General features: G+C 37.1%; 1 long non-coding RNA gene across 1 annotated transcript; it reads left to right on the top strand.

The window, feature by feature from the left end:
• Positions 1-11,578: 11,578 nt before the first annotated feature.
• Positions 11,579-20,016, top strand: LOC136789747 (uncharacterized). The gene is made up of 3 exons (XR_010828673.1): positions 11,579-11,806; positions 13,951-14,054; positions 19,649-20,016. It is a non-coding gene; the product is annotated as an uncharacterized lncRNA (long non-coding RNA).
• Positions 20,017-27,342: the final 7,326 nt, after the last annotated feature.

The following is a 27,342-nucleotide window of genomic DNA, read 5'->3' as shown; positions in this document are numbered from 1 at the left end:
AATTACCATGCCCTTCAACTCAATTGGCTGGGTTTGTTATGAATCTCTCCTTTTAGAAGTTAATCATGTGCTTAATAGGAGAACATCAGCCATTTCTCACTGTGTTGAAATTGAGAGAGGTCAGAAAATAAATGATAAATTCAGAGCTCAAAAGTGCTCTATTTACAGCAATGTAAAAAAGATGTGAGGTAGAGGGCTTCATAATGCCCCAGCTTATAATAGTTTACCTTCCTTATAATATATCTTTGTTCTCCTGTCCTTCAGTTTTAAAGTCTCGGGCTCTTTGAAGCCAATGCTGCTTTTCCCCACAGCTTCAGTGGTGTCAGGATTTCACCCATATTGTTCATAAGTCTGTGCATTATGGGAGCAAGTGACACAGGCATTCAGAGTTCAAAGAAAAAACTGTTGTGTTTACCACAGTGAAGGTTTGCAACAAGTGTTTTTGTAAAATGTACATTATGGTTTATGCAGTGGCAGAATCTCGTATAAAACATTGTTGCTTGTTCTTTATCAAATTTTCTGTTTGTTATTTTGTTTGTTTTTTGTTTAATGGCAGTTTAAACATTTTCCTTAAATGTGAAGCTATATGGAAAGTAGCTCAGATATACTCTCTAACACACCATTTCTCTTCAGTAAATGATAATAATACTAAAAATGTGCTGTGCTCATAAAACATGACATGTTCTTCTGTTGAGTAAATAAGAATCAAGATTATTGTCTTACAATGTTGGAAGTCCATAGTTTATTGAAGGACTTGAAGACTCATATGATTTTTAGACTTAGATTTCAACATGAATCAGAGCTACCTAATCAGGATTTGTAAGATTTGTAAGATTAGAAGTCATTATTTCCTTAAAGAAACAAAATAATTTTATCATGATCATGAAAAAAAAGGCATTTCAGAGTATTCTTTATGTATCTATAAGTAATCACTTTCTTTGGATTTAAGTAAATTTATCATATTCTGTCCCAAAAAAGCCGCTTCAGTGTTAAAGATCTCCAACATGATATCTGAGTTTGTTTGGCAGTTTGGGAAATGCAAATGGCCTTCCTGCTTCTTCTTAACTTTGTTCTTGCTTTGTTTGCTCCTATTACACAGTTTTTCTATTTCAAGAAAATGTTGAAAAAATAACAATTAAAATTTGCAGCCATTTACCTCATAATATTCTGAATGAAAGATGAAGAAAATAATGGTGGTGGGGATTAAAATAAGTCTTTAATAATGTGTTAAAAATGAGAATCTTTCACTTAATTTGAATCAAGAGCAGCTATTTTTTAATTATAGAAATTGTGACAGATCAATAGTATCTATTTCAATGGGTCCCATAATGATAATCTGATTGTGATATAATACATTCTAATGCTAATTCATCTGATTTCCTGAGATGATCTTTGCTTTCTCCACAACGCACATGTGTAAAAAATAATTAATAAATAAATAAATAGATATGTTTCTGAATTAAATGCATCCTGAAGTTACATAAGTAGGGATTTCTTAGGATTAATAAGGAGCGATTAATATTTCCGTTGGCTTACTGAGTTTGTAAAACTGTCATCAGATCCAATCAAGATCAAATGCCAATTATGACAGATTTTCAAAGGAAAGGATCTAAAATATAATATGTTGTTCTATCTAGAGTGATTAACATGATTCTGGTCTATTATTAAAGTGAAGATAAGAAGATACAGAATTTCTGATGTCTAAATATTTCATTCCTGCTTATAAAGAATGTATTTCCTGTTCATCTCAGTTGGTCAGAACATGGATTGACTTTTTCCATAGACAAAAGGAGTTCTAAAGAGAAACATTTACCTAGATAACCTTCCATATCCATCTTCTAGGGAAAGAGAAAGGAATATATTCATAGAAGGAATATGTACTCGCAGAGCTATATAATGCAAATTTTCTGTATGTGAAGTCCCTTAGAAACCATTTCAAGCTAAGACAACTCCAGATACTCCATCTTTTGCCTTGCTTGGAAAGAACATTTGAATTTGCCTAAGGTAAAGCTCAAAATTCAGACCATGTATTTGACATAAAATTCATCAGTTGATACTCCTGTATTTCCCAGAAGATGAGGTTATTCACATTCATTTACAAGCAGTCATGCAACCAGCTGTCAAATGGGCAGGGGAAGGTGCTGTACCTCAAATCATTGTCCTTAGCCTGCTGTCCAGCTGAGCAGGAAACATATATCAGGCATATGAATGAAGCTGAGAGTAGGCTTTTCTGCAGCTGGTGAACAAGGTGGCCAGGAGACTGGGTATTGCCTGCTTAGAATGGAAGTTCCATCAGTTCATTCATTCTTTTTTCTGTTGTTGTGTAGTCATGTATATGCTATTTGTGTTAATGTTGCATATTTAGTTACTGTAGTTAACAATTTTAAATCTAGGTCAAACCCACAGTATGCAATCAAATCAATATTCATTGTGTTCCTTTCAACATAACAGTCAACAATAACTGAAAAACATGTCTCTTTAAAAAAGACATCTTTAATAACATGGTCCACTAACCATAATAAAGTTAGCCTTCAATGTTCCTTACCTCCTTCTGTGGTTAGTATTAAATTATTTCAGGTTCAGCTGTAAGCAAAATACTGAAACATTAACCACATATATACTTTGTGCTATTCTATAAAAGAATTGTTATCCTAGCTGCAAAACTTATATCATGAGTTTGGCTGGGACAGAGTTAATTTTCTTCACAGAGGCTCACACAATGCTATGTTTTGAAGAAAATGGTGGTGATAACACAGCAATGTTTTTAGTTGTTGCAGAGCAGTGCTTGCACTAAGTCGAGGACTTTTCAGGTTCTCATGCTGCCCAGCCAGCAAGGAGGCTGAGGGTGCACAAGAGGCTGTAAGGGGACACAGCCAGGACAGCTGACCCCGACAGACCAAAGAGATATTCCATGCCAAATGCAATCATGCTCGGCAATAATAGTTTGATTAGAGAAAAAGAATTGGGAGGACTTTCAGAGTGATGGCATTTGTGTTCCTAAGAAGCCATTACAAATGATGAACGCTGCTTTCCTGGATGTTGCTGAACACCTGCCAGCCAATGGGAAATAGTGAATGAATTCCTAGTTTTGCTTTGCTTGCATGCATGTCTATTGCTTTACCTAGTAAGCTGTCTTTATCTCAACAAGAGTTCTTGCATTTTCACCTTTATGATTCTCTCCCCCATCCCACCTGTAGAGTGAGAGAGCAGCTGTGTGATACTGAGCTGCCTGATGGGGCTAAGCCACCACAACATAATAAAATGATATGAATTTCCTCTTGAATTTCTTGCTGAGAAAATGAAAGCTGGAAAGAACAGAGATGAGCCTGAAAGGGTGTGAGTTACCATAGGAAACAAGATTGGACAAACAAGGAGCTGTATTAAACAAAGCAATGTCAAACCTACCCATACATCATCTAAATTTCAGTGGGTACAAATGTAGAATTCTGTATTTTTGGTATAACAAGGATGTATCATTTCCTTTTTCTTAAAAATAATTGAATGATCCATTTCATTAAGTACAACATATACATATGGTTCTTCCATGCAGCCTAGTATCTTATAATTTTACTGTTGGTGTTGAAATTAAGCATATATATCACTGGCTCTAGTCTGAAAGCTTACATATTATACTGAAGGTTAGTATAAGCAATGTTAACATGAAGATTTTATGATCAAATATATTATTTGAATATTCACTCTAATAATATACAGGTTTTATTTTTTAAATGGACAATGAGTTTGAAATATAAACTGCAAGTGAAGGATAATGGTAGTCCCTATTGTGAAGGGTGGATCATCTGGCGGGTAAGGAATTTCTTCAAAAGCCAGAGAGTAGTGGTCAGTGGTTCCATGTCCAGGTGGAGGTCAGTGACAAGCAATGTCCCTCAGTGGTCTGTTCTGGGACTGGCACTTTTCAATATCTTCATCAATGACATAGAGGGATTGACCCATGTGAACCAAATGAGGTGTAGCAAGTCCAAGTGCAAGTTGCTGCACCTGGGTCGGCACAATCCCAGACAGGAGTACAGACTGGGAGAACTCTTTGAGAGCAACCCTGCAGAGAGAGATTTGGGGGTTCTGGTGGACGAAAGGCAGTGTATGCTTGCAGCCCAGAAGGTCAACTGCATCCTGGGCTGCATCAACAGAGGTGTGATCAGCAAGTCTAGGGAGGTGATTGTCCCCCTCTACTCTTCCCCCATGAGGCCCCACCTGGAGTACTGCATCCAGGTTTGCAACCCCAGCACAAGAAGGATGTGGACCTGTCAGAGCGAGTCCAGAGGAGGGCCATGAAGATGATCAGAGGGCTGGAGCACCCTTCCTATGAAGACAGGCTGAGAGAGCTGGGTACGTTCAGCCTGCAGAAGAGAAGGGGCCGAGACCTCATTGCAACCTTTCAATACTTAAAGTGGTCTTATAAAAAAGTTGGAGAAGGACTCTTTTCTTGGGTAGATAATGATAGGGCAAAGGGGAATGGTTTTAAACTAAAAGAGGGGAGATTAAGATTAGAGGTTAGGAGGAAATTCTTTACTCAGAGGGTGGTGAGGCACTGGAACAGATTGCCCAGAAAAGTTGTGGATGCCCCATCCCTGGAGGTGTTCAGGGCCAGGTTGGATGGGGCCTTGACTAACCTGATCTAGTGGGTGGCATCCCTGCCTATGGCAGAGGAAGGTTGGAGTTAGATGATCTTTAAGGTCCCTTCCAATACGAACAATTCTGTGATTCTGTTCCTATTTACATTTGCCTGTAAATGCATTATAAATATTGATTTAGGCACTAGGCTAAAAAGGGGGTACTGTAATGAACAGGAAGTTCATTAAGAAACTCATTACCACATACAAAAAGTATGATCATTTTAAAGTTAATTAGATTTTGCATGAAAATCATGTCCTGCTGTTACACGAAAATTTACGTTCTTTGCAAAAAAAAAAAAAAAAAAGAAAAGTAAAATATCCCAGTACATACTTAACTTTTCCTTGGAGAGGAAACAGTAGGATGGAAATCTGAGTGGCTATTGAGCATAACCAGCCTTCACAGTCATGTACAGCACACTCAGTGCAGGTTCCTCATCATTTTTTTTTTTGTTGTTTGTTTGTTTGTTTTTTGAAAGTCAAATTTCTTCATTAAGCTATGTGATTTCTGTCCTGATTTTCACTTCAGCAAGCTAACAGGGAGGGTCAGTTTGGTAGGACAACATGGTGTGCTAAGACATCAGGAAAATTAAAACAAAATAGGAAATATATTGGCTGTTCAAGAAGTAGTTGGTTAGACTTAACTTACTTTGTTATTCTTACTATCTGTTTACTTTAAGGCAAATATTTCTGTTTTCATCATTTTTCTATTGAAAATTTTAAGTTTTCAGACACTGCTCTGCTTCTAACTTTTTTTTCTTTCCTTTTATTTTTTTTTTTTTTTTCCTCCTCATTCAACTCCCTCTGGATGTCAGTTACCACTTAATATTAGCATCAGCTAAAGAGGAGACATGCCTGTAGACTAAACTCCTGCTGTGATATTTCCAGGAATATCCTGAAATGTCCATTGATCCACAAGTCTCATCATTGCTTATAATTTATAATTTTTGCTCCATTACACATTAGGAGAGCTTAAAGTCATTTTTTTTTTCCCCTCTGATTCTTTATTTACCAAGTGTCACAGTGGAAAAGGGAAAAGAAGAATGATATGCACTTCACTCGAAAGAGGGAAACAGCAACACGATTGTCCTGGTTCCAGTTAGGACAGAGTTAATTTTCCTCCTAGTAGCTGGTAGGGTGCTATGTTTTGGATTAGGATGAGAAGAGTGCTGATAACATGCTGATGTTTCAATTGTTGCAGAGCAGTGTTTACACCAGGCCAAGGACTTTTCAGCTTCTCGCTCTGTCCTGCCAGCGAGCAGGCTAGGGGTGCTGCAGGAGCTGGGAGGGGATAGACCCAGGACTGCTGACCCAAACCGGCCAAAGGGGTATTCCATACCATCTGACGTCATGCTACACAATATATAGGGGTGGCTGGCCGGGGTGGGGGGGCCGGCTGCTCGGGGATAGGCTGGGCATCGGTCAACGGGTGGTGAGCAATTGCATTGTGCATCACTCGTTTCATACACATTATTATTACTAATACTATTATCATTATCATTATTATTATTATTGTTATTATTATTTTCCTGTCTTAATAAACTGTCTTTATCTCAACTCACAGGCTTCACTTTCCCGTTTCTCTCCCCCATCCCAGAGAGGGAGGGGGGAGGGTGAGCGAACGGCTGTGTGGTGTTTAGCTGCCAGCCGGGTTAAGCCACAACAATTTATTGACAACAGAGCTCATGTGGCTTAAAGATTTAATGATGACAAGATACACCTGATTATAATTGGAAGATATTCATAATCACATACTATATAAAAGACACTATATACTCCTCAAAGACACTAAATGAAAGACATTATACTACATGAAGACTGCAAAAAAGGAACTAGGTTAGGCAACATTGCATCAAGGAGTCTCTTCTGTTGAGTTATGAGGTTCAGACCGCCTTGCTTTCTAAACTCCTTGAGCTAAAGAGATAAAGAGCCTAGGTGTGGCAGAATTCACTCCTAGTCCCAGACTTGGCCAATGGATAATGTTTAAAAGATTATATGAATTACATAAATCCTGTATGCTACTTAGCTAAGATCTTAAAGGGTGATCACAAAGCACCATTACAGTGCATTAGCATGCTGTTATTTTCTCAATCTGCTTACTGACTCTCTATAGCAGTAAGGGTCCTCTCAATCTGCAGAAGTAATTTTGGGAGGCATCTCTGCCCAAGGGGAGGTCCTGGTGTGCAGCCTGCTGTTGTGTCAGGAGAGCACAAAGGGCTTCTGGGCTGCTCACTCTTTGTGGGGTAAGATGATTGACTTACGGTCACATTTGCATACAGATGTTATTTTCTTCCAAATTTGGCCAGTGCTGTGGTTGGGGTTGGAAGGGTGGGGGTGTGTGCATTGATTAAACTGGCCGTTGGCTATTTGTGTTCTGTCTCCCCTGCCTCCAGGGTACAGCCATCATGACCAGACACTTCTATCATGACTGCCAGTGATGGTTATCTGCTTAGGCTGGATTCTCTACTTAAGCAGGGAGGTTGTGAAGGGGAGTACACTGTCACATCAAGCCCTATCACAGCTCGGTGGAGAACCGATACCCCAAAAAGTTGGTGGTATTCACAAAAACTGTATATTTGAAGGTAAAAATTTAAGCTAGACCATAACTTATACATTCTACATATCAAATGCTAATTAATCTGACATTTTTGCCATGGTAGATTAGTAGCAAAGTTAAATATATGGTCTATTTTAAATTTAGCATATTATCAATATTTTGAAAGCTTGGAAAAGCTGACTCTAATAATTAGAGAGAAATCTTGGACTATAGTGAGCAGTTCAGGGTGATAAAGATCAAGAATTTATTTTTTATTTCTTTACAGTGAATATCCTACTAATCATGAAAATAGAGCTTGAAATGGTTTAACTTTAACTCAGACGTGATGAGTAGCTCATAGAGTAATTAAGTTTCATGGCCTTTCTAAAGAAAGAAAATTGGTATTTTTTCTCATCATGTCTATGAAAAAATAGTCTTATATTTCCATTAGCTTTGCTAACAAGTAGCAGATGATATTGCTATTGCAAAGTCACATTTAAAGTTCAGGCACTGTGTGTATTTTACTGTTACAGATTCACAAACTAAATCTTCTGGTAATTTCAATCTGACTATAAAACCATAACATCAATAACTTGTGTGCATATCTTAAATGACAGGCTATAAAAATGCAGTTCTATTTTAAACATCTTTCAAGAACCCTTACGTGACTTTTTTATACTTCACACTGTTGAAGTTACCACTATCATCGTTTTCTTATACATCGGGCAACTGATCTATACCACAATACCACAAAAGGTTGCTTGAGTTGCTGACATCAATGAGATTTTAGTGTGCTTCTAAGCAGTTGTTACTGTAACTGTTGAGTTTCAGGAGATAGCAGGTATTTAATATTTCTACTTTTAAAAATACACAAGTCACATAATTGTGGGTTATTAAAATAATACCTTTTTTACTTGTTCTTACCCCAAGTATAGTCTCCATAATCATAAAATGGGCCCTTTGATTCTGTCCCCGCTTCTGCCTCGACATTCCTTCAGGAGTTTCTGTCCAGAGGAGTTCCATTCATTCATTTCCTCTTCTATCATCCATTGGATGCGCTTCTCCACTGTCAGAGATGGGTTCTTGTTTGAATTTACTCTTTTCTGATGATAGCAAAAGTCTTTAGATCAGACAACTATCAATTACTTTCATTCAGCAATTATTCAGAAATATTCTGCTCATCCTTCCATAACTAGGGACACAATATCAATTTCCTTCATATATGTATATATCTATATGGATATTTATATATGTACCAAGATCATTAGTATATGGTCTGAAGGCTGTTGCATGAGCAAGGAAAACTATACTTTCACTGAAATTTCTGAAATTGCTATTTTTTTTCCCTTTTTTAGATACTTTACTGATTTGTACTACATTTCAATGATCTTTAAATTCCATGTGGAGATCAGAAATCAATAATGTAAAGTGTTTTGGTCTGAAAAAAAATCCTTCTGAAAAATTTAATTATTATTATTTTTCTTTTTTAGTTTTACAAAACATATCTTTTGATACAAAATGTTATTTCATTTTAGAGTTTATTGAAGTTGTTGTATGGGCTTTTATTTTTTAAAGATTTTCCTCTGGAAAAAAATCATACATTCAAAAGCCATTTATGAAGTACAGTTCACAAAATTAATATATTAAGTCCTTGACTGCCATAATTTCTCCTTAACTCTCCTGCAAAAACTGTACTTTTACTGTCTTTATCTATGCAAGTGGTGTTACTGAACTCTTTAGGACGACTGATTATGCATCAAGTTAAGCAATTAGTACTGCTTTATGTTGCTACTACAATGTCTTATGGACCATGTAAATGGTGCCGCATTGCTAGGATTAGAGAGTGGGCTTGAGACATAAGAATGAAGAATGGTGTAACGTCATACTGACAAAAACTTTGGAAAACAAACAGTTTTATCAAGGCAACACGTCTCCTTTGAGGTTTATATCTAACTCATTTCTTACACCACGTTGTTGATGGCAACAGCCAATTTATACACCCAGTTAGAAAGTTCTCTGTCACAGCAGCAATCTCATCAGACATATGCACTGAGATATTTGATTTCTGATAAGATGCTCAAGTATACAACTGTGAGTTCTTTATTTCCAAGTGGCTTACTTCCAGATGTATGATGTGTTGATTTCACTTATGCAAGTGGAAAATGCAAGAGTTGTTTGGGGTGGAGATTGAAGGCTCAGTGAGGTAAAGTACAAAAAGATTCTAAGTCCATCGCTTATGGACTTGATCTTCACTAGATATAAATGACGTCAAGAGATGCAGAAGTCTCAACTGTGAACTACGGATCCTCTGTAACTATTTTTTTCAGGCCCTAAACCCAACCTGGTTGAAAACGATTCTTAAGTTTTCTATGAACCATAAATTACTTATTTAGCCATAAGTGTTACTTTTGTGGTCTCTGGAACATTCTCATACTTGATATACTCAGGTAATTTCATATTAAGACTTGAAATTAGCCACTATCTGAAAAGAACAGTAGTAATCTTCACACATTTATGAGCTTTATCCAAAAAATTTACATTGTCAAAATATTCATACTAGCATGAACAAATCCTTGTTCATCATTGTTGTGCCACTTTCACCTAAAATTGTTCCCTTCACAGTGCAAAATCATTATGAGAAGAAGTTAAGGAAAATCTGGAAAGAGTTGTGCTCAGAGACATTTATATAATGCAAATGATAAAGTTTAATCAACGATGATTATCCCATTCCAAAGACTGTGTTTAACCTAATAGTCCAAATCCTCAAATCTTCACTTGGCTGCCCTGCACTCAAGTTAATGCATACAGAAAGTTTTATATCAGATTAAGATCTGACCAGAAGTTTTATATTTCTCTGTTAGCACTTAAATTTTTCTTCAGGAAGAGAGCCTGATGGGGTCTTATTTTCTACAAAGCACTGTATTTCAAGTCGAGTGTTATGATTTCACTGAAGAACAAAAATAAAATAAGAATAAATTAATTTATTTTCTTAGAATCCATACTTTTTCTTTGTTTTAGAAACGTCTTTCTACTGGGGTGGCTTTTGACTTTGCTATTTGGATAAACACAGTCACAGGGCACTAAGGGTAGATGAAAGGAATTCTTGCGAGACAAACTTGATTGCTTTTGTTCTGACGTAAGGCTGAATGTCAAGAAAAGATTCTCAACAGTTTATAAGGCAGTGGACTACAATCTCAAGAGAATGGATGAAATATCCCTCTCTCTGGACATTTAAAATTAAACTGAACTAACCCTTGAAATTGTGCTTTGAGGCACAATTGTTTATTAGCAGGAAAATTAAATAGAAGATACATTTCACCTTACCTTCTATGATTCTTATGCTATGTTCTGTGGTCATTTTGTTGTACTAGAGCACATTATTATAGTGCTTCTGGAAATTTTGGCCCACTGAATTAGCTCCTAATACATTTAAAATAAATGAAGAAATGCCAAGAGTCTCATTTGCCTCTAAATGTCTTCCTAAACATAAGTATCTTTGATTAAAATTGAAGTTTGTTTAGCAGCTGTGTTCTTTGATGCCTTTACTGCTTTAAAATTTACCTGCCATGCTTCATTGTTGTAAAGTACAGGGCATGTTTTCTCGTTTTACACTATAAATAAACATATGTATAGATTACTTCTTCTATTAAATTTCTTCACTTAATGGGATTGTCATTTATTGCTTTATTTCTCCTTGTTTATTCATGCTGACCTTTTCTACATTTTAGATTAGCTGAATTTAGATCTGAACTTTTAAAGAGCTTAAGCCTTCCTGTACTGGATAATTATATTTAAAATTGATCCCAGGCTCTATAATAGCAGAACTTTGACAGAATGATGTAAGAAACCAGCAGTGATGGATGGACTGCTGAGTTCATCTATTACTGCATCCCATACAACAGGAATGCATGCTTGATCTTGCAGCAAACAAGAACTTTTGCCTTGCTAGTAATTTAAAGCTACCAGGGAATTAAGGAATCTTCTCTCTTGCCATGGAACAACACATGCTATTTTGCAAGCACTGTGCAATCATAGTGTATGGATTTATATGGCCAGAACACAGTATTCTGAGATTTGGGTTGTGGAATGTCTCTGTGGAGACACCCCTGTTCTGCACCAAGGAGGAGACCTGAGCACTGTTGTTCTTTGTCTGTCTGAGGCAAAGTGTGCTCAGCAGTGAATTGCATGGGGATGGGGCACCTGCCTCCTTCATTTCTCCCGATGTGGGGCACTGCTATGGTTGCAGGCAGCACACTGATCACACCACCTGCACCTCTGATTTAGCCTCAGAGGAGGCATTGCTGAGATGCCAACCATGATTCCCCATCTTCTTTTATGACCTCACTGTGAGATCATAGGTTTTATGTTGTTGCCAGAGTATATATTCTGTTAGTCCTTCAACAGATTTCCTTGGAAACTGGGTTCGTACAGATGTGTTTAGAAGTAATGCATGTCAGAATCTTTTTTTTTCTTTTTCTGTTTTCTTGGTATGTTTTTTATCATTATTTTTAGGGGAAGAAGGGAATTGGATTTCATAGGAAGACATGATGTTTGCTTACAAGACTTTCCATCTGAACTTTGAGATGATGCAGTAACAGCAGTGTCTAAAAGTAGAACACAAGGAGAGGCAGAAGTGAAGGTGAGAGGGGTAGTGATTTATTAATCCTTTTCAGATAGCTTGCAACACGTCTTAGGATACTGAAAAGGGATTTAGGATGAGCTGAAAGAAAGGGTAAGCATTGCACCCTATAACTACTCAATTTTAAACTGGAAGGTCAGGAATTTCTACAACCTCTCTCTGGTGCTTGGTAGGCTAAAACACACAGAATTGTTAACCGTGCAGTAAAAATATAAAGCCCAAAAGATTTAGTGAATATCATTTCTAAAAACTGCACTAATGCATGTGCTTATTAGATAACTGCTCCCCATAAGAATCATAAGATACACCAGATAGCTTCTAGACTCATAAGTTTTAGTGCACAATGTAAGTACTCTGTTAAAAGTGTAAAGTGGTTTGTTTAATTAGAAAAGCTATTGTGGGAATTATATAATGTAGACTCATTAGGAGTGGGTTTCTTTGACAAGAACACTGGATAGCAGGGCTCCAATTGTCTGACTATATGCATGACTTACAGATGCATTTTGATGAATGTATATTGATCTCTCTGTCAATATTTCAGAGTATTTGCTAGCTGTCAACACTTCTCAGAATTTTTTTGTAATATACACTTCACAGGAGACCTAAAAACTGTGTAATAACAAAATGAGCACGTGTCTTCGTAAGTATGTGATCCTCGTCATTGGGACTGCTGAATGTTTTTAACATTTTTTTGCCGTGTTTCACCATAGATGATGAAATAGAAGAAAAGAAAAACTGTAAGGAAGGAAGCCTTTTCATCAAAATGATTCTGGCATTCTTTATGAAATAAGAGAGAGTCTGGGAGGGTCTGACATAATAGACATAAGCATCTAAATGAGAGACAGTATACACTTTAAGAAAGTGTGACAAATAATACATTGACATGAATGTTAAGTATGCCTCTCTGTGTGTTCTGTTTTGAACTGAAATGTATCAATTAAAAAATAACCATATAACCGCATTCAGAAAAAACTTTTGATAAGACTAAACTTTGTGATATGAAAGAGTGGGCATATTTCATCTACTTGTCCAGTAATCTCCATGAATCCAGCAACATTAATAGAGAACCAAGAAATGGAAGAACAATCCTACCATCTTCCAACCTTGTTGCAGAGGTGTGGTTTGAGTGTTGAACTGTTTCTCACTCTCCCAAGACTGGACTTTTCTTTCTTAGGTGTTCCCTGCAACAATAATCTACTATTAAAGCTAATCCTCAAAAATAAGAAAACTTTTTGATGTATAGCATTACCTTCATACAATTTTTACATAAAAAAAAAGGTTTGTGTTAATATAACACATTATATTGTACATTAAATTACTTTCTACTTAGATGATGCTAGAATCAAAGTAGAGGTTGTCTTCATTTGCAGCCATTCTGATTATGTTTTGAAATCCCATCTTATTTTTGCTGCTTCTCCCCAAGTATGCAGCATAGAGTTTGTGCAGAATTCACAATGCCGCCCTAATGAACACTGCCATGTGGTTTTTGGATGAACATTTTTTACCTCCACAGTGGCCAAACTGGTTTTCCTTGTAGATTTTACTTTGGGGCTCATATTCACAGATGAGTGGTTCATAAACAGTAATGTCTGTGTTCTGACAACACTGTGATAAAAGACTTTATCTTTTTTATATAGATGGAGACTGAGAGACACAGACATTATTGTCTAAAGAACTATTACTTTTAAGTTGTTTAGCTTGAAGCACTTGGGGTTTGTCTTGTCTGTCTCTAATATTGCATAGCATTCACATATTTCAGCACAGTTTCCATTGACTTCATATGCAGCCGTGAGTTTACAGCAGCTCTGCAACTTAAGCTGCACATGTCTTAAGTCGGACACTCAGAAAATAAGGAATATACAATTATAGTGATCATCTCCAGCAGTCTTCAATGTTTACTACTTCCTGCTACAAATGAACTAGGGCACCTTGTGGCAAGAGCCTCCTTCATTGCCCCATCATTCCTACATCATGTTTCATTTTTCAGCCTGATCCCTTCTGTATGACCAGTTGTTTTCCTGAAATTCTGTGGGGAAAAAAATACACAAAAAAACCCACCTTCAAATATGTGGTCATAATGTACAGAAGGGGCTGAATTATGTTTATAAACACAGTCTTGATTCTGGCCCTTCTCATCTTCACAGAATCACAGAATGGCTGAGGTTGGAAGGGACCTCTGAATATCATCTAGTCCAACCCCCCTGCCGAACAGGATCACCTAGAGCACTTTGCACAGGATGGCATCCAGGTGGGTTTTGAATATCTCCAGAGAAGGATACTCCATAACTTCTCTGGGCAACCTGTTCTAGTGCTCTGTCACCCTTATAGTAAAGAAATGCCCTCTCATATACAATGAATTAAATTTTGCCTCTTTAAGAATATTCCTTCAATACAAATTTTATGTTTGTATGCATGCGTGAAATTTCCTCTTTTTAGATAATGTTACTATTTTTATAATTTCTGTTTTAATACTGAATTATACTGATAGTCACGTGAATAATCAGTGCTGTTGGGGCTTTTGATCCACCACATAAACTTGTTACCTGAGCTAACAGAGCAGCTGATACAGCAGTAAGCTGTAATTCATTCCGTGGGCCTTAATGAAAGGATGAAACTGTCAGAAAATAAAATAGAAAAAAACAAGACCCTGAATTCTGTTCTTAGCTGTAGAGTGAGCACATATTGGGGAATTAATTTCTAAAACAATTATTGTCTATCTTTTCCATAAACTTTTCCCTTTGGAACAGATTTTACCTCAAAACAGCAGAAAGAATGTCTGATACTTGGAGATGGTTCCTCACTTAATTTCAAGTTTCTTCAGGGTGTAATGGTGGCAGCTACATTCCAAACAAACAAACAACAACAACAAAGAAAACATTTCATTAAGGAATTAACAGTGTATTTTCCCCTTGGTCTTGTTCTTTAAAATGATTTAAAATCTTCACAAAATTTAATAAAGGCAAGATATAATAATAGGTATAATCCATATGGAAATTCTTACCACAACAGCTTAAATTTAATAAAGTTGCAAGTGACTGGCAGACGGGTCCAAGACTGAAAAATGTTGGTGTGCTTTAATAAATGAGAAAACATTTTAATTCTGTTGGATAACTTTAATTAGCTAAAATGGGCTATCAAGGTAATATAGAAACATAGAATCATAGAATCATTAAGGTTGGAAAAGACCTCTAAGATCATCTGGACCAACCATCCCCCTAAAACCACTATCACCCACTAAACCATGTCCCTAATATATTTCTGTGTGGGTCCCTTCCATTAAGAAATGTTACAAATATAGAAAAGATTACAGATACCTAATTCTTTCTAGCAGAACAATATCTCATCTCTCCTCTATGATAAACAAATATGTCATTTGGTCAAGAAGTTTTAACTCTCCTAGTGAGTAGGGGAAAAAACAGTAATGCAGTGTTCAACAGTTGTCCCAAGATAATTTTTTTTACTAAAGAAAGAAAACTTTCTGAAATAACAACATACACAATGCAATGGTAAGTTCATTCTAGGAAAAAAATGAAAAATATTCACAACATGTTGTATACTTTTGGCTAGCAAAGTTGTTTCATTGTCAGTGTGTACTAAAAATGATGCTTCTTGATGCCTGTCAAAAAGTGTATCTGAAAAAGGGAAAAGCTTGAGAGTGTATGTGAATAGTAAACAACTATGAAATGAATACACAAAACATTCTATTAAATAAGAAGGTGTCAGTCAAGCTATCTGCTTTTCAGAAAAGAAATTTACTAATTAAATTTACAATTGTAAAAGTTTTCAAAGCTAGTATGACAATAGCAAATGTTATGTACAGTAGTAACTATGTGTAGATAGTAAGAATAGGACTCATAATGTAAGCTGCAAACATTTCTCTTTCTCTCATATTTCAAATTGATGCTATATTGTTGATCAGAGGCAGTAATTTAATCTCTTAAAGATAGATTTATTAGCTATAACACATCAGTTGGGACATAGATTTTTTTTTTTTTTTTCAATATAAGAATAATAAGGTAGTCCAGCCTGCCTTTTAACAGGGTAGTATAATTGAGGTTCTCTCAAAACTGGCATTTTAAAAGCATATAAGACTGCTTTGCTAATAAAATCATTCCTTTCAACTTACCAAATAAAAATCTAGACAATGAAAAAGTTATTCACTCTGCCATCATTAGAAGAAGCGAATCATCACTTGGAGCAAATGAGTTTTGAATTGGAGTAATTATATTTGAGGCTGTGTAACTTTGCTGTCATTTCAGTGAGATCCTCCTACACTTCCCTTTCACCGCTTATTCAGACAATGGAATTTGGGTGAATGTAGATTTGCTGTTAATAAACTAAATTATTTTCTGAAATGCTTTCAGATGATTTTACAGTTCTTTCTTGGCAATAAATAATATTTTTAACCTTTCCATTATAAATCCCTCTTGAAATTTGCTTTAACACATAGAAATAGCTACCATCACAACTTTTTCTGTTTTTTCCTTTCCTTTGAGTTTAATAACTGAACCACGTGGGGAAAACAAAACAAAAAAACAAAACAAAACAAACTAGAAAACAGTCTTTATCTCTGATTATGAAATTCTGAGCTTTTTAATGGAAATTTTACTAGATCTCTGTTCCATCAGATTTGTATTGAAACCAGCACTGTTTGCCTGAAATTCACATGAAAGTGTTCTGAAGAGAGGATGGTTCTCCATACCATTCTCTATATGGTTCCACATATGGTGGAACATATGGCACACCATATGGTTCTCATTCTCCATATATGGTTCTCTACACCCTTCTCTAACAGATTCAAAGTAAAAGATATCACTGACACCCTGAGAATTTTTTTCAGTCACATTGTCCACTGAGCAGCCTATGTAGCGAACCGTGGAGAAATCCATGGAGTACCCCTGAGTGATGGCTTCTTGGCCTCCTGCCCCAGTGAGCAGCAGGCAGGTTGTGCTCTGTGTGCCTCAGTTCCAAAACATGTGGTGTCAGGAAAGAGCTGAAATTGCAGGTGAAACTGTCACTGATTATTGTCATTCTCCTGGAGATCACTAGGAGATAAAAACTGTCAACTATATGCAGGTGTGTAATGCAGCAAAACCCCCAAGTTTTCCCCAGCTACGCAGCATATGCCAGCAAATTCTTGCTCTTTGCTCAAAACAAGTGACAGTAGCACAGAACAGCTGGAAGGACATGTTTGTAGCAAAAGTACCAATGAAATTGAGAGGGCTGAACAAACAGAAAAAAAAAAAAAAGACCAAAAAGGGTGGGATCTTTTAGTCATTTTAGGCCAGTTTTTGCTTTCACGTTCAGCTGTAGTAACAGATGATTTCAATAGACTTAATTCAGCTTTACAGTTCTCTCTGTTTATTATAAACACAGAAATCACTGAGCATATATCATAGACACATAGAATCATAGCATGGTTTGGGATGCAAGGACCTTAAAGATCATCTAATTCCAGCCTCCCTGCCGTGTGCAGGGACATCTCCCACCAGACCAGGTTGCTCAAAGCCCCATCCAACCTGGCTTTGAACACTTCCAGGAATGGGGCATCCACAGCTTCTCTGGGCAACCTGTGCCAGTGCCTCACCACCCTCTGAGTGAAGAATTTATTCCTTGTACCTAATCTAAACCTACTTTATTTTAGTTTAAAGCCTTTACTCCTTGTCCCATCGCTACACTCCCAGTAAAAGAGTCCCTCCCCAGCTTTTCTGTAGGCCCACTTTAGGTATTGGAAAATTGCTATAAGGTGTCCCAGGAGCCTTCTCTTCTCCAGACGGAACAACCCCAACTCCTTCAGTCTGCCTGCATAAGAGAAGTTCTACAGCCCCCTTGATCATCTTTGTGGCCCTCCTCTGAATTTGTTCTAATAGGTCCATGCCCTTCTTTTGCTGTGGGGGGTCCCAGAGCTGAACACGGTACTGCAGGTGGGGTCTCATGAGAGCAGAGTAGAGGGGGAGAATCACCTCCCTCGACCTGCTGGCCACATTTCTTTTGATGCAGTCCAGGATATGGTTGGCTTTCTGGGCTGCAAGCACAGTGTTATTTCATGCTGAGCTTCTTGTCAACCAACACCCCCAGGTCCTTCTAATCAGGGTTGCTCTTGATCTATTCCCTGCTCAGCCTCTATTTGTACTTGGGAATGCCCTGACCCAAATGCAGGACCTTGCACTTGACCTTGTTGAACCTCATGAGGTTTGCACAGGCCCAGCTCTCAAGCCTGTCAGTGTTCCTCTGGATGACATATGTTCTCTCCAGCATGTCGACCAGACCACACAGCTTGGTGTTATCAGCAGACTTGCTGAGGTTGCACTCAATCCCACTGTCCATGTCACTGACAAAGATATTAAACAGCACTGGTTCCAGTACTGACCACTGGGGAACACCACTTGTGAATGATTTCCACCTGGACATTGAGCCATTGACCACAATTACTTGAGCATGATCATCCAGCCAATTCCTTACCTACCGAGTGGTCCATCCACCAAATCCATTCCTCTCCAATTTAGTGACAAGGATATCATGGGAGACAGTGTTAAATGCTTTGCTTTTTGCTAGATGTGGTATCGAGATATTGTGATGACCATTTCCCACCCCAAATCAGTATTTATCTATCTATCTATCTGTCTATCTATCTATCTATATTTAAAGGCTGCAGGGATTGAAATCAAATATTTTTCATTGGCATTCACTTCCATTGATATCGTGCTTCATTGAATATAATCTTGATCTCCCTTCCTCTAATTCAGCAGGTTATCCTCTGCCCTTAACATAAATGACAAGGAAAATAATTAGTTTTCTTCTTTATAACTAGTTTAAAGACATTTGAAGACTGATGTCTCACACCACAATGCTTTTTATGTGTCTTCATCAATCAGATTTTCTAGACCTCTGCTGCTTCTCAGCGCTCATCTCTGGCTTCTCTTCTGTTGATCCATATCTTCCTGAAATGTAGTATTCGAAACCAAAATGCTTTGGGAAGCAGCAGATACCAACAGGTCTGAAGAATTACATAATATATTAGGAGTAAAACTGCTTTTACTACATATTTCAAGTATTTGTCATCTCTTCTGCAACAGTGTGACACATCTGACTTATGTGCAGCTTTGTAATACTTATGTCACTTATGTTTTGAAGAGTTATTTTAGCATCTATGCATCATCCACACTTTAAATTCTTATGTGTCCAGGGTATTTTGAATTGCATCCCACATTCTCCAAGGTGCAGCTCCAATTAAAATGGTTTATTATCCTGAGTTCCTGTATATATGCAGCCCCTTCAATTTGTAGACATACATAAGTTAACCTTGTTCTCTACTTTTCATTCATAAATGAAAATCTATCTGAATCTCACCATACAGTGGATAGATCATAGTGAAATCTTATGCAATATGTTTCTTCTGCTTAACCCTATATATTCTAATAATTTAAAAATGAAAAGAAAAATATTTCTAAATAGTTTCAACAAGCAATTTACAAATAATTGATTAGAGTGGTATTTGAAAGAAGACTTGCTTTTTCCTGGTTACGTAACTGCTTACTCACATTTTAGGTATTCATTTAAATTTTCAAATTGAAAGTAGATGATCTTTAAAGTCCCTTCCAACTCAAATCATTCTATGATTATATGCTAATTTTCTCCCTAACAGTGCAGTTCTACTATTGGGGTTACATCAATAGTCTTACTGGATGTGAATCATAATAAATGACAATTTACCTCTTGCCAAATGTATTTTCAAAACATATTTTTTTTTTATATTCTTATAATAACACTTTGTCTTCATGTATCGCTCTGCATCACTGGCTCAGCTACCACATAAACCAATTTAATCATGTCTCTTTGCAGAAGAGAAAGCTGAAGCACCCAAGAGATTTACTTGAGCTTATAGTTGAAAGAAGAATATAAAGCCTGTTTCCTGAAATGAAGTCTGCACATAATCAATATAGTAAGAATTTCTGAGGGAGCTTTTCCCCAGTCACGTCATTTCTGCTGACAAAAAACAATTTACAGATTCATTATCTTACCATTCAAAGTTTTTCCATTTTGGCACTAACATTAAAAAAGGCAAAACAAAACAATTCCCCAAATACTGTCTTAATGTTGGTCTTTTATATATGTGTGCGTGTATGTGTGTGTGTGTGTGAAAACATTGTTAGTAAGTAGTTTTCAGAGACTTTGGTGACCTCAGATATTTTCAGTACTTCTCTGATTCACAAGACTTACACATATACTTTTATATTTTGCAGTTCATCTCTAACTTTAGTGTTTGTACATTAAACAAAAGCACATATGCTAAATGTACTGTTATCTCTGTCTTCATTTCCTCTTCATGCTTGTACTAGAGACATGTATTTACATTCCATTAGTGCTTTTGCTTACTTTTTTTTTTTTTTTTACTTTCAGTATGAATATTCTGATGAGCCATGTAACTCTGGTCATAGATTTGGTATTGCAATGCTTTATATTTTTATGCTTTGAAAAGTTTCCAGACTACTTATGTCAGTGAGGCTGTTAAGACTGAAAATAAGTGAAGAAGGTATTCAGTAACAAGGTATACTGCACTGGCAGACTGAATATGTTTTCTTGGTCTGGAATATACTGGTGTTGGCTGAAACAAAGGTATATTTTCATTATTATTATATTATTATATTAAAGGTATATTTCATTATTATCCTAAGTGGACGCCAAGTCAGCATGGAAACAGCATATTTCTGCCTCCCCCCTTCAAGAGAGTTCCAGCACAGTTTGCTTCTTGCTTCCTTGCGTTCTTGAGTTGTTTCCCTGGAGGCTTGTCTTTAGTGAAACATGATGCTAACATAACAGCTTTCTCCTTTCAGCCTATGCACAAAAACAAAATTCTGTACTCTCAACCATGTTCTTGTTAACAACACACTGACATTTTTGTCTTCAGTTTTCCTTATATCAGCCACATTGCTCTGGGTGCTATCACAGCCATTTTGCCTTTGAAAATTAGACTGGAAAATGTTTCTTTCACATGAAATCTGCAATTGTAACTGTGAGGTGAGGAGAGGAAAGAATACAGTTTTTGTTTAAAATCAAACTAACAAGCTAAAACAACAAAATGGTTGATGTCCATTTTCAAATAACAGGTTTCTCCTGGTTTTACCTGTGTGTAATTGTTGTGTAGGTACTGAGCATTTGTAGAGTCATCAGTGAGTCTGCTGAAGGAGAAAGGAAATATATGACATAAAATACAAGCTAGGTATGTTTATTAGAACAAATAAACTGGTCTTTCTGTTGAATTTGTATGGGTGACATATAAACTATGTATCCTGCTTGATTTCTCAGATTAAATATGGATTTGATAAGTGGCTTTGTACTAGAACTGAGGAAATTTGTATGTCAGCCAAATTAAAAAGTATTCAAAAATAAGTTTCCCTGATTCTCACACAAATATAAATCAAATGCACATTATCTTCTTTCCTCCCCACCCAATTTCTGAGTAACCAGCTTGTAAGAGCTGAACATCCGTTGGAAGCCCCAGATGGAGTTCTCCACCCAGAATGGCCAAACTCTTGAAGCTTAAACTTTGGTTCTATTTCAGACATAAATTATGATTTCTAAAGGGACCATTTTAATGTTGGAAGTTATGTCTCAGAATCTTATGGTGTAGGGTCTCCTAATCTTTACCTGCATTCTAAGGTATTTCATTTAGGGTTGTTTTCTCTCAATGAATTCATTTTTATAAACAAAAAGAGGAAAGAAATATTCTTAAGTAAAAAGATCATCTGTAGAGGATCTGTGTTGGGTTCTGGAAGATATTTTAGAAACTTAATTGACTTACCTTAAAATAATAATCTTACTCCATTGTAGTTTTCACTCTCTCCCTTTTGTGCTCTTAAGCTCTATGCTCTTCATACACAGCAAATGAATAGAAGCATGGGATTCATTTGCTTTCTGTAATTACAGTCGTAAATTTGAAGAGATTCTGGGCACCACCCACAACTCCTTTTGAAAGCAGTTAAGAAACCAGGTTCTTAATATATCTCAAAACTTGAAGCTTTGACAGAACACAAAACAATCCCAGTTTGTCTGTCTGCTATTAATGCAGGACAAAAATATGACACATTTTGTTTTTCTCTCATTTTAACATGACAGTACTTGTAGTCTCCTATGCCTGGAGACATGATTTGAGTTTAGCTTATATATGAAGAGATTTTAAAGAACAATAACTGCACTTTGCCTTTGGGATACCTTAGTCAAACTGCATATTGCTTTTCTTAGCATGTTTCTCCCTTTTTTGTGTTTCTTGATCCCCAGAGCTAAAGGTCTGATTGCCAGCCAGACCTCCGGGCAAAGCTCACTTCTGCTTCCTGAATGGAAATCTGCCTCAGCAGACACAACTGTTTTCCCAGTTTGTGTTTTCACATGAGGAATAGCTACTAAGTATTTGTGAGCCTGTTATGCTCTTCTGAAGCATCCTCAGTGCCAAGATTCTTGATGTGCCATTGCTAGAATATGCCAGAGTGGAGCTGCAGTGTATTGCAGGGCTGCCCAGCTGGTGTCTGATGAGCCTGGCCAGCCCCATCGTAGCTCTGTCTGCTGCCTGAGCCATTTTCTCCCATCACATAATGTAAAGCTTACCTGCTATCCATGTCTGGCACGAATGGCTATAAAGGAGAAAAGGCCGTGTCAAGAAGTTGGGCAGAGTTGGTATGTTATGCTCGGAGCAAAATTTTTATTAATCCTATGACTTTTTTCTTGATTAATTTTAATACTATTCATTGAATTACTTTGTGGCTGATGATTTACAGGTGTATATTCTTCTGTAAGTAATAATTCTCAAGTTTTCATATACAGATCCCCGAAACTTTTTAAAAATATTTCCATCATTTGTAAAGTGAAGAAAATAATCTTTATAAGTTCAGCAGCCTGTAGTATTTTACTTGCTGGTGACAAATCTTCATTAGGAGGCTGAAATGTGTTGTAAATGAAGTGCTGATCTGAAACTCTGAAAAAAACATGCTCAGCTGATAACTCAGCTGAGCCACAAACATCCTCTGTGACCCTGGGCTTCACATTTATACTTTTCTGTCTCTATGAAATTGAAACAGTGCTTCCTTTCCTGAAATGGGTGTTGAGAGGTTATATATTTATGTTTACTTATATTGAGAAAGCATAACAAAAAGGGAGAGAAGAAAGAAGAGTAAGGAAGAAAGGAGTGGACCTATTCATACTCAATAGTATATTATTATGGCATCTTCCCTTATATGTAGTACTTTTGAACAAGTCTGTTTTGTGCTTGTTGTAGCGCATGGTTGTGTTGTTTCTTTATAATACAGGGCAAATGATTAATAAGACTAAAAATTATTGAAATATTTTCAAAATAATCACCTATATTTTCTGTACTATTTAATGTCCCCACACATTTGAGATGTGAAAAAAATGTTTGTGGTGGGTTAACCTTGGCTGACTGTCCCATGCTGACCCAACCACAGCAACACAGGTGGAGAAAATGGGCTGAAAAAACTCATGGGTGGAGATATGGACAGGGAGACTTACCAATTACCATCAAAGCCAAAACAGGCTCCACTTGGGGAAGATTAATTTAATTTATTTCCAATTAATAACAGATAGGATAGTGAGAACTAAAAACAATCTAAAAACACCTTCCTCACTTTCCCACCCCTTCTTCCCAAGCTCAGCTTCACTCTACATGCTTCTACCTCCTCCCCCACTCTGAGTGGTGCAGAGGGATGGGGAATGGATGTTGCAGTCTGTTCATAAATCTTTGTCTCTGCCGCTCCTTACTCCTCACACTCTTCCTCTGCTCCAGTGTGGGCTCTCTCCCAGGGTATATAGTCTTTCATGAACTGCTCAACATGGGTCCTTTCCATGGACTGCAGCTCTTCACAAACTGCTCCATCATGTGTTTTTTTCCGCATGTTGCTGTTGTTCAGGAACACACTGCTCCTTCATGGGTTCCTTCATGAGCTGCAAATCCTTCCAGTAGCCTGCTTCTGTGTGGGCTGTCCATGAACTGCAGCTTCTTTCAGGGCATGTCTACCTGCTCCAGGGGGTCCTCCACAGGTGTCAGTGATCACTGAACCAACATGGTCCTTCAGGGGTGGTGGTGGGAAAACCCTCTCCAACATGGTCTTCGCCACAGGCTGCAAGGGAACTTCTGCTCCATTGCCTAGAGCACCTCCTTCCCCTCCTTCTTTGCTGACCTTGGTGTCTACAGGGTTGCACCCCCATTACCAAAACCTTGCTACATAAAACCAACAGAGTGAGACAAAATGTTCTTCAGAAAGACTCAGCTATATATATCATCTCAATTAGGCCCCCTTTTCCCATAAACAGTGTAAAAATATCTTGGCTTATTAAACTTATACTGTAAAAATGTTGACTTTGACTATCAGAGTGATTATTCTTTTACAGGAAATAACTTTCAAGGACATGTATATACAATCATAAAATCATAGAATGGCTCAGGTTGGAAGGGACCTTAAAGATCACTCAGTTCCAAACCCCCTGACATAGGCAGGGACGCCACCCACCAGATCAGGTTGCCCCAGCCTGACCTTGAACGCCTCCAGGGATGGGGCATCCACAACCTCTCTGGGCAACATGTTCCAGTGCCTTATCACCCTGTGAGTAAAGAATTTCCTCCTAACCTCTAATGTAAATCTCCCTTATTTTAGTTTAAAACTGTTCCCCCTTGTCCTGTCATCTGATTGAGCAAAGAGTCACTCTCTATCTTTTTTTTATAAGTCCCCTTTAAGTACTGAAAAGCCACATTGAGGTCACCCCAAAACTTTCTCTTCTTTACGCTGAACATTACCAGCTCTGTCAGATTTTCTTCGTAGGTGCTTCAGCCCCTTGATCATCTTTGTGATGAGAGAGAGAGAGAGAGAGAGAGAGAGAGAGAGAGAGAAAGAGGAGTTCCAAATCAGAATAATTAATGTCAAATCATTGTGTATGCTTACAATCTGCAAATTTCATATTTGTAGTCTCAGAGATACAGTGTGCCTTGTTGTGTAACACATGCTTGAGCATTCCTGGTCTTTCTTTCAGAAGTACCTCATGGTACCTGCAGCTGTGAAAAGGTTTAGCAAAAGGTCAAGATTTAGCTCTGCAAGTGTCCTTTAAATCTTGTAAATGTTCATGCTTATTCTATTGAGAAACATGAGTGAATAAAATACATTAATCCATAAATATTCTAATACATTTTGGCCATCCTGACAGAATAAATTTTTCAGGTGTTCCCCTAAGTACCAACAGACAGATCAGATGGGCTTATCTTTCTGTAAATTCAGTACAGTCCTTCATGGAATAAGAATGAGCGTTCATCCAAGGACTGTAATATCCAATTCTCTCTCTGTACTTCTCAAACTGCAGAAATCCCAGGCCTACTCCTTCTGGCAAGGCTCCAAATCAAAGCCAAATGATGTGCTATTCCCAGTGTATTCCCTCTAGTATTTGCAGTGCAGCCAATGCATACAAGGACAGCTGGGGCACTCAAGGGAGCCTGAGAACATGAATACAGATATGAATCTTCCCCTGTGTAATGGTTATGTACTTCTAAAATGTTAAAAGTCACCACCTTTGCAATATGAATACTTCTGGAGAGCATTTGCTATCACAAAGGAAATAGAATGAAAATTATTGTATTGCCTACCTTATTAACTGGAGCTTTCACAAATCAGAAGATAGCAGTATGTAATGACAAAGCCAGAAAGATGGGAAATGCAGAACTCCTGTTTTGGACTACTACTTTTCTTTTTATTTTTATTATAGTGTTTATAACTCATTGGGATGGGATAAATGGATATTAAATCTGTGGGTGAACACATAGATTTCTACTTACAGTCAGAAGACATTAAAAGAAAAGACAGTTTGCTCCTGCTGCTGTTTGCTTCTTACGTGCTCCAGTGAATAGTTGCTGCTAGAATCAATATCAATTACCTATCTAAAACATTTTTGCTGCTACTCTGAGCAGTTTAGGAAGGATTTTAGCAGTAAAACTGGAGTCTTCTGTGGACAGAGTAATTTGCAACAGATCACAAGACTCTGCCTAGACTCTGTTGTTTGAATCATTTTGATTTCAGGTGCTGGAATTTAGCAGAGTGGGAGTACTGGTGGTTGGAAGGTGAGTCTTGTTTTTATCTAGAAGGATTTTAAAGGGTACTCCTGCTAGGTTGCAACTGCCAATTTATATTCCTGCATATCCCTTTTTAAATTACAAGGATTTAAATTTTACAAATCCTATAAAACACATAAAATTATCCTGTCTTCAGTGTCCCCACGGATTAAAAGGATGGGTTATAATTACCTGCTCATTCAGCCTTATAATCTGGGAGAACTGCACTGGGATTATGGTCACTGGCATTCTCTCAGTTTGGGGGCAGACAGTGACAGAATCTTAAGATGAAGACACTCCACATGTCAGGAAGACACTCCACAAATCTAACATGTTCATTCTGCTCCTGAAATGCCAAAATGTTGTTGGTTTACAACCTTTTGGGAATTAACCCCTGCATCTCCATATTTTCTGAGGCACCTGTATGGCAAATGTAAGTCCCCTGATGGTAGTTTTTTCTTAATTTACCTTTCCACCTCCTTAGAAATAATCTTGGACCCCAGGCCTACATTTTTCATATTAAGCTAAACAGTTTGGGGGACTGGACCTGAGCAATAGCCCACAATCATCCCTTCTGTGAAACTGTTAGCATGCTTCTTATCACATTTGATGTGTGATGATAAATAGAGTCACAAATACCCTCTGGATCATAGGACACCAGGTCTTTATGTGGACCAGGGACCATCACAACACTCAGTTCTGACAGACTGCCTTCACTAGGAAGAAAAGAGTCTTTAGCTATATGGATGACAGCTGTGCCATGCCATGTGCCATGCCACCTACAGAATGGTCCCTTATGCATTCTGTCAAATAGACTTGAGGTCAACAGAGCAGGGAGAGGAAAGGAAAATCACTGTTCTACAAATCCATGCTGTTCAGGTTATCAGTTAATAAATTGAAAGCAAGAAAAAAAAAAAAAAAAAAAGAACCAGAGACCAGAGATGAAATAATAGATATGAAGAGCATATAAACACCTCTGTTTAGGAAGATGAGTAAAGATGAAGTATAAATCCAAATTATATTAAACTGACCTGCAATGTAAACAACATAGAAATGAATACAGCAGCTGTTAGTCCTATGTGTTCAGTACACAACTAAGCCAAAGCTTAACTGATTATTGGGTTATTCTTGAAGTATGAATAAATTAACAATGGCTAATTAAGTTTCAATAAAACAAGAGGTTAGGAATAGTAATTTTTAATGTCCTGAAGATTTGGTAAAGGGTATTTTCCATCCTAAAAGTAGAGTGATAATTAAAAATGCTAAAAAATTACAGAGAAAAAGTGTGTTTTTAGGGAGAATTAATCAAATTATTCCACTTCATCATGAAACTTTTTATTTTTTAATGTTACTAATGTCTTGTTTTAATGTTTTTTACTAAGTATAGCTTCAAAATGAAAAGCTATTTGTATAGCTTTTGTAAAACTGATTTGTA

Source organism: Anser cygnoides, chromosome 1, assembly GCF_040182565.1.
Source record: "Anser cygnoides isolate HZ-2024a breed goose chromosome 1, Taihu_goose_T2T_genome, whole genome shotgun sequence".
Taxonomy (NCBI): domain Eukaryota; kingdom Metazoa; phylum Chordata; class Aves; order Anseriformes; family Anatidae; genus Anser; species Anser cygnoides.
This window is presented reverse-complemented; position numbering and strand designations above follow the sequence as displayed.